Source organism: Cotesia glomerata, linkage group LG10, assembly GCF_020080835.1.
Source record: "Cotesia glomerata isolate CgM1 linkage group LG10, MPM_Cglom_v2.3, whole genome shotgun sequence".
NCBI classification, from domain to species: domain Eukaryota; kingdom Metazoa; phylum Arthropoda; class Insecta; order Hymenoptera; family Braconidae; genus Cotesia; species Cotesia glomerata.
The window spans coordinates 4,611,794-4,624,620 of NC_058167.1; the positions used below are offsets into that span (position 1 = coordinate 4,611,794).

General features: G+C 38.3%; 1 long non-coding RNA gene across 1 annotated transcript; it reads left to right on the forward strand.

Annotated features, from left to right (window-relative positions):
- Positions 1 to 352, forward strand: LOC123273026. The gene is made up of 2 exons (XR_006511224.1): positions 1 to 253; positions 309 to 352. It is a non-coding gene; the product is annotated as an uncharacterized LOC123273026 (long non-coding RNA).
- Positions 353 to 12,827: the final 12,475 nt, after the last annotated feature.

Below are 12,827 nucleotides of genomic sequence, written 5' to 3' on the forward strand. Positions count from 1 at the left end.
TATAATTGATAGCTCTTAAATAATAACAAAATTAGCTTTCTTGCACCAAAATAGATGAATAATGTTTGAATCATCTTTCGTCTATCTCTATTATTTATTAAGATATAGCGTCTTAAAAAATACTTTTCGCCAGGTCCGTGGATGCGCGCGCAATTTTTGGTCTAACAGATCTGTCAAAAAGTTTGTATTTTTTAAGACGCGCTATCTTAATGAATAATAGAGATAGACGAAAGATGAATCAGGCATTATTTATGTATTTTAGTACAAAGAAGCTAATTTTGTTATTATTTAAGAGCTATCAATTACAGTTTTCTTGTAATTTAAGTTTAAGCAATTAAATTGTTTGTAACAAGAAACTGGACCACCATAGAACTTTTTAATTAACAAAATCAGTCTCCTAGCATCAAATTATGTAAATACTCGTTGGAAAATCGTATCAACCTGATTTTGCATACAGCTATAAAAATAGTGGCGAAAGGTCTAGACGTTTTGAGGTCCTAGGAAGCTTCCCCGAATGTTTCCGCGATGATTTCCGTATGTGTGTGTGTGTGTGTGTGTGTGTGTATATGGATGTGACCCTCTCATAACTTTTCAACGGCTTGACCGATTTCATCGTGGTTGGCACCATTCGAAAGGGCTTGACCAAACTTAGATTTTGAATACGATTTAGACCGATTCGAACCGGCAGATTTTGAGAAAACTTTAAAAAAAAAACATAAATCAGTTAATCAGATCTTAACATAAAAAAATCACGTCGATCGCCGCTAGTCTAGTCGAAATCGGTTGATTCGTTCGTGAGTTATCGTTGTCGAAAGAAAACCGAAAAAAGTGTTTTTTTGGAATGACTTCGAAATTCCTTGTTTGATTAATATAAACTCAAAAATCCTTCAAGAGGATCCACGCGGAAAAACCGCGTCGAATGCCGCCAACCGTTTGAAAATCGGTTCATTTATTCGAAAGTTATTGCGGTTTGAAAATTCAAATAATAGTATCTTATTAAACCTCTATCAGACTTTTGATCCCAAGAGTTTACAATATGACACGAAAATTATATTTTTGAGCTCGAAGAGCTGAAAAACGTCATAAGTGCAATTCTGAGCGCTAAAGTATGGAATTAGTGGGAAGTTGCAGAGATGGCCTTTAGGGTCAACCGTTTTCCTAATTTTTTTTCAATAATTTAAACATTTCTCAAACGATTGGACCTATAAAAATTTTTTTATACGCCCATTGGGTTTTGCAAAGTCATGCGGGCGTATATTTTGAGATCCGCCACAAAAGTTTCAGCAACGCGAATTCTTTTTAACAATTTAATAAACAACAACAATACGCGGTGATTTAATGAACGATCGTGATTTTATGAATACAGAAAGATATTAGAATTTTACCTTTCTTCATTTTCCATAAAAACATTTCTCTTTTATTCATTTTTTCCGTTTTTTTTTCTTCCTCAGTCAATTCAATTTCTCCTTCATCATCACTGTCATTATCATCTTCATTATCAACCATATCATCCTCATCTATCTGTTCATTAACACTACCACCAGCACTAGTTCCAGCAGTCACTTCCTCAGCTGCATTTAAATTAGCATCAACATCAGAATTTGATTCTAACTCATTATTCTCATTATTATTATCACTAATATTTTCTTGAAAAGTTTCTGCGGGACTAGTTTCAGAAAACTCGAAATAATCTGTAGAAAAATATAAAAAATAAAAGTTTGCCCTTGTGGAAAAATTTCTCTGAAATAATTGTGAAAAAAATTTTATAAGTACGAATAATAGTTCATAAAGTTTTTTATTTTCTCAAAAATTCTGAAAAAGTCTTATTTAATCAGAAAAATTTTTCATTTGACTTAGAAAGTCGAAATTTTTGCTAGATTTGGGACTCTGCCAGAAGAATTATTCAGAGTTATTAAAACTTCTTGAACGAATACTTGTGAAAATAGTTCTCTGAAAAAACTCTTGAAAAATCAAATTTTCCCTGCAATTTGGAATTTTTCTAAAGAGTTATTAAGAGTTGATGGGTCTTATTCAGTTTTACTGGAAAAGAAGAGAATATTTCTTTTCAAAAAATTTACTAATCAGAATTTAAGAAAATTGAAAATTAAACTATAAAAAAGAATTAATGCACGTTTTGTAAAAATTTTTTATCATTATCTTTTGCTTCTGAAAGTAAAAAATAATAAATATATATTGCTTGTAAATCTAAACTTTGAAAAAATACTTTAATCTTAAAACAAATTCATCAGTTGTTACTTTAATCAAAGCACAGATTTTTGTAATATCGATAGTATTTTTTTGGAACTGTGCCTGACGTACAAAAATGAATCAAGTCTTTTTATTTTGAACGGGTTATTGGAAGTTTGACTCATAAAGATAATGAAGATCGGTCTTTTTAAAATGATTTATTCAAAATTACTGTTTTCAATGGTTCCCAAAAATCTTTTTAAATAAAATGTGTTGAAAAGTCACTATTTTTACTGATCTAATAATTTTTTTTTTTTTTAAAGGCTAATAATTAATCACACGGAAAAAATGAAACATGACGGGTTACTGTGCTACACAAGAATGAGGAACAGTATATAAAAAAAATTCTTTGCATATTACTATAAGCAGGATCATTTGAAGTAAAAAAAAAAAAAAAAATGAAAATTGGATTTACGACAGAGGTTTTTACTAAAAAATGAAAAATTTGGCTAAAATTTCGCGGCATTTTTTTTTTTCTAAATAGTTATAATAAAAAAAATAATCCTTCATTCCAGACCTTATAAATTATGTCTCGAAGAACTGTCTGAAAATTCATCAAGATCGGTTAAGCAATTATCGAGAAATCTTGACAACCGTCTTTGAAAACATAGTTTTGAGAAAAACGCGTTTAAAGTTTTGAGTGACAATACACAGCACCTTGATTGCGCAACTTTTTAAAACTCTATTTCTGAAACTATTATTCGAATCGATTTGAAACTTTAGGACGATATTCTAGAGATATTGTAGAGTTTAATAAAAGAATAAAAAAACTATCTAAAAATATCTATTTTTTGAAACCGTGAAACCCATGTAACCCCTTGAAATATAATAATTTTTTTTTTACTTACAATCAACCGTTCTGCCAAAATCAATAAATTTTTCAATAAATGCAAGAAAGTGAGTTGGTGTAATTAGCTTCAATTTTAATTGTTCACTTAAATTCAAAATCTCTTTCGTTTTTTCCATATTTTCAATTTGACGAGATTGACGCTTTTTGTTATCCAATACTGCCAAATAATCATCATAAATATCTGTCTGTTTTTCTCTGAGTCTTGCTGAAAGATATTAGTTAAAATTATACTTATTTATCCAAGGACGAATTGCATGACTCATCCCTGGTTAAAGATACTGATTGAAAAGAATTGAGAAGCGGTCACTCCATGCAAACTGTATGTCTATATTAGGGTGTGCCAAAATGTAACTCCCGTGGAGAACCTTTTAAAATTGGAATTTTGAGTTCTGCTTTCAAAAGGGGCTGTGTTTGGGCATTCCCTAAGATATTTTGGGGTGAGACGAAGTATTTGATTTTCATAGAATTTTTTAACAGAAGCTTAGTTTAGGCATTTCCGGTGAAAATTCAAAATTTGGCCGGAAGTGCCTAATTAAATCTCCTGTTAAAAATCCTATAAATAATCAAATGAATCCTCTCACTCCGAAATATCTCAGGAAATGCCCAAACACAGCTGCTGTTAAAAGTAGAACTTAAAATTCCAATTTTAAAAGGTTCTCCACGGAAGTTACATTTTGGCACACCCATAGACTCTATATATACAAACAAAAGAATTGAAATTATTGAAGAGAATTTGAATTTCATCATTTTTCATTCTTTTCAGTCAATATTTTTAAACAGGAATGATGCGAAGCCATCATCGAAAAATTTCGAAAAATTTAGGACTTTTCTTTCAGTTAGGAATAACTTAGTTCAGCTTTTTATGCATAAAACTTTAGTTTTTTGCATTATTTAGAAAAATTTATCTCTTTTGCTAACTTTAATAGTTATTTATGTACCTTGAGCGAGCCACGCGTAAATAGCCGTGTGCCCTCTTTATACAGTCGAGGTGAGAAATATTTTCAGCAGGGATAGTATAGGTTGAGGCCCGATAGGGCCGAGGCTTTATATCCCTGCTGCAAATAATTATCATCTCGACCGTATTTGCGCGTGGCTTGCTCATGGTGCTTAAAAATTTTTCGTCTTATGGCAGACGTATGCGGGTTTTAACGTTCCGGGGGTACTCAATTTATAAATAAATAGCGTACGACGCCATAACCTCCTAATCCTTCAAATAAAAACACATGAAAGTCTTGAAGTTAGTCATAGATGCGCTTTTTAATTAAAATGACAGTTAAAACGTAAACTAGTCGGCTGTATAGAGATTGGTGACGCATGCGTGGCATTGTCCTGAACTGTATAAAGTTCTATACAGCCTAATAGATACTGGCGTGTACGCGTATTATTTACAGATTGAGTATCGTCTGCACGTAAAAACCATACGTCCGCCTAGGACGAAAAATTATTTTCTAGATTTAGATAGCATGAGCGCTTAAGGTAGTTTTTTCCCAATCAATAGTTTATGCTACTGCTATCTTTTTCATTCGCTAGTGTTGCATCTCTTACGGGCTATTGCTCATTTACTTCCACGTATGACTTTATTTGTTTAATTTACTAGTTTATCAATGATTTTTCAAAAACTATGAGGTAGGGAATTTCACACTTTTCTAAGGAAATTATACATGTATTAATCTAAGTAATATTAGTTTTTCGTGAAATTCTTAAAATTTCTTCAATACAAAAATAATACAACTTCGCGGTTTTCTTTCTCTTTTCCCATATCGCTTGTGTAGAAATGTCATTTTCAATTGCAATTATCTTTGATTAGAAGTGGTAAATCGTCTCCAAATTCTAACAGCATGTGCATTATGCATTTAATTACTTATATTATAAATTTGGAAGGTTTCTTGAAATGTTGCTCTCATGACCAAACTACCTTAAGACATGCACATTTGCCTTCATTGAATTTTTCCTCTTATTTTATAAAAAATAGTTTGTTATTAATGTTCTGTAAGATCAACTTCCAAAGGATAAAAGGTTAATAATTGCATGCAGAAGTTATAATAGAAACATTCAGTCTCTATTACACAGAAAGAAAAATTTCTTGACTGGAGAACAAAATTCTTGGCTCAAGAAAATTTTCGGCCGCCTAAGGAAGACCGAAGTTGTGTTGGCCGAAGTAAAAATTTTTCTTTAAATTCTATTCTTGGTAGAAGTCATTTTTTCTTAATTCAAATTATCATAAATACTTGATACAATAAATTTTTATATGTGATCAGGATTTTTAGATACTTTAGGGAAGCAGCGCCACCTACTTCAGCTGAGAAAAAAATTTTCTCACCTTGAGAAAATTTTTCTCTTGAATATTTGATACCCACTTTATATTATTTTTGTGTGCAATTATACATATCGAATAAAAAAAAATTAGGAAAACGGTTGACCCTGAAGGCCATTCCTGCAAATTCCCGCTAATTCCATACCTAGGCGCTTAAAATTGCACTTATCACGTTTTTGAGCTCTTCGAGCTCAAAAATACACTTTATGAGTTATTTTGAGCTCTCCAAGTTCAAAGAGATAGCTTTCCTGTGCTTTTCAGCTCTTCGAGCTCAAAAGTCTTATCAACGTTCGATGAAACACAATTTTTAAAATTTTCAAACAGCTAAAACTTTTGAATGAATCAACCGATTTTCACGCGGTTGGCGGAGATCGATGTAGTTTTTTGAGCTCTATAAAAAAATTTGGAACAAAAAAATTGATCTGATAGAAAATTTCGGAGTTATTACAAAAAAACACTTTTTTCAATTTTTTTCGACAACGATATCTCACGAACGCATCAACCGATTCTGACGCACTTGATGGCGATCGATGCGAGCTTTAAAGGTTAAGAGGTGATGATTAGTTTTAGAGATCGATCGGTTCAGCCAATTCGGAGATATTTTGAAAAAATGAAAAAAAAACTCTTTTTTTTCACTTTTTTTTTACTTTTTTTGCAATTTCTCGAAATCTATCGGCCCGAATTAGTTACGACTAACAGGAAATCTAAGTTTGGCAAAGCCCTTTCAAATGACACCAACCACGATGAAATCAGTCAAGCCGTTCAAAAGTTACGAGAGGTTTACACACACACACACACACACACACACACACACACACTCGGGGCAGAAGAGACACTGCTACCGGGCGCGTCTCCCCGAGCGGATGGGAGAACGCTCGCTGTCCTTGGATGATACTTAATCTCTTAGTTGATGAGGTACAGCGGGTAGGAGCCAAGCAAAATAACCAAACAAAATAAGCTCCCGTGGACAAAACTCCCCTTTAATGGGTTGGTCACACTAACTGACCTAGCAAGACGATTGGTTCCTGCTGTAACTCACTGGGAGTGTCCGGAACCTGTATCGTAGTTTCCGACGATGCAGGCTACGGCTGATGTGAGCTTGTTCTGCCGAGGTGAAAGTTGCAGCAGTGGATCAGGAGCCAGCCACTTCGGGCCTTGATCAGGAAGTACGCAGTGAGTGTTAGAGATCGGAATCTTCACCGCTCCGAGCGAGTCTAGTCCGTCCGTGTATTCCGGGACTGGCTAAGTGTCGGCTCGGCCTCAGGGAACTGGGGTAGGAGTACTATCTCCGAGGGTACACCCGTTCCTAGTTATGACAACCCGCTCCACTCCGTACGATGCGCTGGTAAATCAAAAAAGTATGAGTAACCCACAGGAAACAAACAAGAGTGGAAACGGGCTACATGCCCAACAAGCAGCGATTGAAACGAGCGCTGAAATGAAGCGGTCACAAGCGTTGGAACGCCTAGAGAAACTGACCAGCGAGTTAAATGTTTTCGTTCAGTCAAAAGTCAACATCCACAAGGAGATAAAAAACAAGACGACTAGTGTAGCGAACGCGCTTCAACGTTTAAAAAAACTGGACGAAGAATGGCGCTCATCATTACACCGCACCCCTTGTGCTACATCGGAGAGAAACAGTCAAGTGGTTGTTGAAGAAACGATGGACACTGGAGCCGAAGGTGACGGAGAACCAGTCGCTGAAGAAGAAAGTGAAACTATCACAACGGCAGAGACTGAATCCTTTGACCAAGACGGCCGCAACCTGAGGAAGTTGAAAAGAAAAATTCGTTCTCCCGAAGGCGGAGCTTTTCATACTCCCAAGAAGCTGAAAGACCTTGGACCTGGTCATCTCATCAAGAAGCAGGAAGTGGTTAAGGATCTTCCACAAAACTCTTGTGAACAGAACAAGAAGCCAGGCTAGGAAAAGGTGCAGTCCAGAAAGGACAAGAAGAAGGAGCGCAGGAAACTGCCCCCAGAAAAACCTCTGGTGCCTCCACCGAAGCCGAACCAGAAGCCAAGAAGAACAGCAACGAGACCGGAGGCACTTATTATCCGTCCAGCGAACAAAGATAAGTATTCGGAAATACTTTCACGGATCAAGGCGGACGTTCGCCCGGATCAGGTCCGCAACACAGTCGAGAAGATACGCAGGACCACGACAGGGAACATTCTCATCACGCTGTCGAAAGGCAGTAGTGATAGAGGTAAAGACCTGCAGAAGACTATCGCGGGAATACTTAAGGAGGACGCAAATGTCATTAGTACAGGACCTGAAGAAGACCTGGAAATTCGCGATATTGATAATACTACAACTAAAGATGACATTCTAACAGCTTTACAAGAGGCAGCTGGAAACGATTGTGGTATAACAGTAGAGGCCATTAAAATTCGTAAAGTCTTACGTAGCAGAACACAAATTGCGTCGGTGACTCTGGCAGCAACGGTAGCGCAGAAAGTGGTAGGAGAACACGGCAAGATTAGGATCGGCTGGACCAATTGTCGTATTAGAACAGTACTAAGACCAGTCCGATGTTATAAATGCTGGCATTTTGGATACCGTGCGGTTCAGTGCACAAGTGAAGTCGACCGCTCCAAACTTTGCATTAAATGTGGAGAAGAGGGACACAAAATCGCCGAATGTAATAAGCCTGCTTAATGCGCACTGTGTGCGGATCAACCCGGTACAGAGAATAACGCCCATCATGCCGGCACAAGCAGATGCCCAGTATAACAAGAGGCACTCAAGAAGATAATTGATAAACGAAAATGAGAATACTGCAGCTAAACATCAACGACTGTGAGGCGGCACATGATTTGCTCATGCAGACAGTACGTGAACAGAAGCTTGACCTTGTGCTTATATCGGAACCGTATAAACACCTCGGCGGCCAACCATGGGAAACTGACTGCACCACAAAAGCTGTCACATGGTCCTGTCGCAAGCTCCCCTTCCAGAGTGTCGTTAACAATGGCAGCGCCGGCTTTGTAGCAGCATCGGTAGATGGCATCCGCTTTTACAGCTGCTACGCACCACCTAGCCTCTTTCTGGATCGACTGACGGAGGACGCGAAGCAGTACTACCCAGTGGCAATAGCTGGAGACTTCAACGCCTGGGCAGTGGACTGGGGCAGCAAACACACCAACGCTCAAGGTAAAGAACTACTGGAAGCTTTTTCTACGTTAGATGTAGTATTGTTAAACAGCGGCGATGCGCCGACGTACACTAAAGGAGACGCAAGTTCTATTGTGGATCTTACTTTTGTCAGCAGCAGCCTCATCAGAGGAAACTACGACTGGAAGGTGATGGAGATCTACACGGCCAGCGATCACAATGCGATTCTCTAGGAAGTATCAAAGGACTAGAATCCTAGAAGACCGGCTAAGAAACTTGACATCGTTGGGTGGAAGGTGAAATCCTTTGACCCAGGTGCTCTAGCAGCTGCCCTAAATAGTGAACCGCTTACTACTGGATCTGCAGAAGAAATGACCAAGGACTTGATGAAGAGAGTGACCCAGGCTTGCGACACCTGCATGCCCCGTAAACGGGGCATGAACCAAAGACCTTCGGTGCACTGGTGGAACGAACACATCAGCTTCCTACGAAAAGAGTGTCTCAAGAAAAGAAGAATATCTCAGCGTGGTTATCGGTGGCCTGACTCAGCGGAACTAGTCGCAGAATACAAGAAAGCTCGTCGACATTTAAACAAAGCCATCAAGGATAGCAAGAAGAACTGCTGGAAAGAGCTAATCAACGAGGTGGACAAAGACTTGTGGGGTAGACCTTACAAGGTAGTCATTGCACACCTAAAATATCATTCAATGCCGTCTCCTACGTGTCCTCAACTCTTACAGAAGATCGTGACTGCGCTGTTTCCACGACAGCGCGTTTTCAACTATCTGTTGACACAGGACGAACTGAATGATATTCCACCTGTCACGAAAGAAGAACTGATGGAAGCTTGTAACCGCGTCGGGAATAATAAAGCACCGGGATTGGACGGAATCCCTAATATTGCCTTGAAAACATCTATTAAACCAGCGCCAGCGTTATTCCTCGACGTCTACAACATCTGCTTGAAGGAAGGGATTTTTCCTCGGAAGTGGAAACAACAACGGCTGGTACTACTTCCTAAAGGGAAAAAGCCACCGGAAGAACCGTCATCTTATCGTCCACTCTGCATGCTGGATACAGCCGGTAAGATACTAGAACGTATAATCCACCAAAGGATAGAAGCAGTTGTCGATCCACTCTTAGCAGACAATCAGTACGGATTTCGGAAAGGACGATCAACCCTGGACGCGATCAACCTGGTTGTCGGCAAGCCAAAGACGCAATCGCCAGTACCAGATGGAAGGGGGGAACGAAGAAATATTGCCTGGTGGCAACTTTAGACATAAAAAATGCCTTCAACTCCGCCAACTGGGATTGCATTATGCAAGCCCTTCAAGAGATGAACGTACCAGGATACCTACGAAGGATAGTCGCTAGCTACTTCACAGATAGAGTCCTGAGATATGACACGAAGAATGGTCCAAAGGAGTATGATGTTACTGGAGGTGTACCGCAGGGTTCTGTTCTCGGTCCACTTCTCTGGAATGTCATGTACAACGGATTGCTGAGACTGAAACTACCAAGAAATGTCAAACTGGTAGCGTACGCGGACGACGTAGCCGTAGTAATCGTCGCCAAGCATCTTGATGAGATAAAACATATGTTCGCTATCACCTTTGAGCGAATTAACCAGTGGATGGACACAGTAAATCTACAACTGGCTAAACAGAAGACCGAGGCTGTACTTATCACTAGCAGAAAAGTGGTGGAAACGATCAATCTAAACGTCGGAGACCAAGAAATCACATCCCAACCATTCATTCGATATCTGGGAGTGATGCTCGATGCCCGACTTAACTTCAAACTACAAGTTGAACACGTGGCCGCCAAAGCATCAGCAGTAGTAGCTAACCTAGTACGATTGATGCCCAACATCGGTGGCCCGAAGCAGACAAGGAGGTCATTGCTATCATCAGTAGTTACATCGGTCCTCACATATGGTATATCCATTTGGGCCGACGCACTTGAGATCTAAGAATCATGGAGGAAAGCATGTCCAGTTTACCGACTGAGCGCGCTAAGAGTAGCCAGCGCCTTTCGAACAATATCAGAGGAAGCAGTGTGTGTCATTTCTGGAACTTTGCCGCTCAGAGTCCTAGCTGAGGAAAGACGGAACCTTTACCAACGAAAGAGGACAACCACACTAAGTGCCGAGAAACTCAGAGCTAAAGAACGGCAGAACAGCATCGCACGATGGCAATCGCAGTGGGACGCCGCGACAACAGGAAGATGGACACACCGTCTCATACCGAAGATCGACGTTTGGCTAAACCGAAGTCATGGCGAGGTCAATTACTATCTGACGCAGTTGTTGTCAGGGCATGGATGTTTTCGGACGTATCTTCACCGCTTCAAGCATGATGATTCTCCGGAGTGCCCATCCTGCCCAGGAATCAATGAAGACGCGGAGCACGTTTTCTTTGAGTGCCCACGATTTTACCCACAGCGAGATGAGCTGGAGATGATCCTAAAGAAGAAAATCCAACCAGAGACAATAGTAGAAGCAATGTTGTCATCAAGAGCCTCCTGGAACGCCATCAGCACATTTGCAACAGAAGTCCTCATAGACTTGCGTTCTATTGAAAGAAGAAGAGCAAATGACAACAACTAGATGAAAGGTAAAATAACACCTTAGCTACCAGAAGAAAGAGCAGTAGCTAGATCCTCCCCTCACGAAGTAATGCCTAACGGCGGTTTCCATGAGGGATTAGGGGAAAGAGGAAAAGGGGTTTAGGGTTTAGTGGTTAGGGGCGCTAGCGTCGAGTTTTAGTATGACACTGCATCGAGTCGCCACATATCCAGGCCAAACAACTATGCCTAGAATCCGTAAAAAGGATTCCCCCCCCCCTTAAAACAAAAAAAAAAACACACACACACACAGACGTACGGACATCATCGTAAAAATAGTCAGGAAAACTTTTTAGGGCTTTAAAACGTCGAGATCTGTTGAAACTTCGATTTTTGTAAAACGGGGTAAAAACAATAATTTCTCGATTTTCCGAAAATCATTGATTTTCTTAGCGAAAAGTTAAAAATGATTCAATATTATTTGATCTTCCTATTTGACATGTCAATCAACAAAAATATTAACGAAAATTAACTTCTATTTTTATATTTAATTTTTTGGAGCAAGAGAGAAATTTTCTCAAGACAAGAAAATTAACTTCTATCAAGAACTAAATTTTTTGGAGCAACAGGCTGAATTTTCTCAAAACAACATGATTTTCTTGACTTAAATAAATTTTTTTGAATCAAGATACGTATTTCTTAAAGCAAGAGAATTAATTTTGTTGGAATAAGTGAAATTTCTTGTGTCAAAAAAAAAAATTTTTTTCGCTCAAGAAAATAATTAGGAAGAACAATATTTTCTTGGCTGAAGTGAACCTTTTTTTCTGTGTACAATGAACTTTAAGAGCAAAAAAATAACCATTACTTATTGTTAATTCAGTTTGAAAATCTACTCAAAATCTTTAGCCGATAAGCTAAATTCCGATATTTTTCTTTACATTTTCTATCACTTTTGTCTGGTTACACACGAAAAGTAAAAAAAAAAGGGGAATTTAAGGTAGTTAGGGACTGGAAGACATATTTCGAGAAAATCATGAAATTTTTTTTTATCAAACGATAAATATATTAATAATTCATCACCAAAATTTCAGAGCAATAAAAGATGCAATTTCGAAAATTAATTACTCAAAAAAGGTGTGGTGAATTGATCTGAAATTTTGGTGGTGAATTATGAATATATTTATTAGGGTGGGTCAAAATAGTATATTACACATCTAGGGCAGTAAAATAAGAAATGTCTCAGATCACATGTAATTGTTGTCCGAGGCGAAGCCGAGGTCAATAAACATGTGATTTGAGGCTTTCTTATTTACTGCCCATGGTGTGTAATATGCTATTTACACTATACTAGAAAAATGTTTTCTCTCACCTCCGGGCGGAAAACGTCAATTTTCCTCCCGCTGCGCTAAACGAAAATGTTGCTTTCCGCCTCCGTCGAGGAGAAAAATAGTATACACACCACGGGCAGTAAATAAGAAAGCCTCAGATCACATGTTAATTGACCTCGGCTTCGCCTCGAACAACAATTACATGTGATCTGAGACATTTCTTACTTTACTTTCCTAGGTGTGTAATATATTATTTGAAAAAGTATAACAAAAGAAGTACTTGAAAAAACCCAAACTGTCGGATGTTTGCCAAAAAACGAATTTAACTGTCTGTTGAAGGATTCGATGGAATTGTTGGTCTTCCTTATGGCATTAAATAGTTACCATTCAGTTGGCGGTCGACGA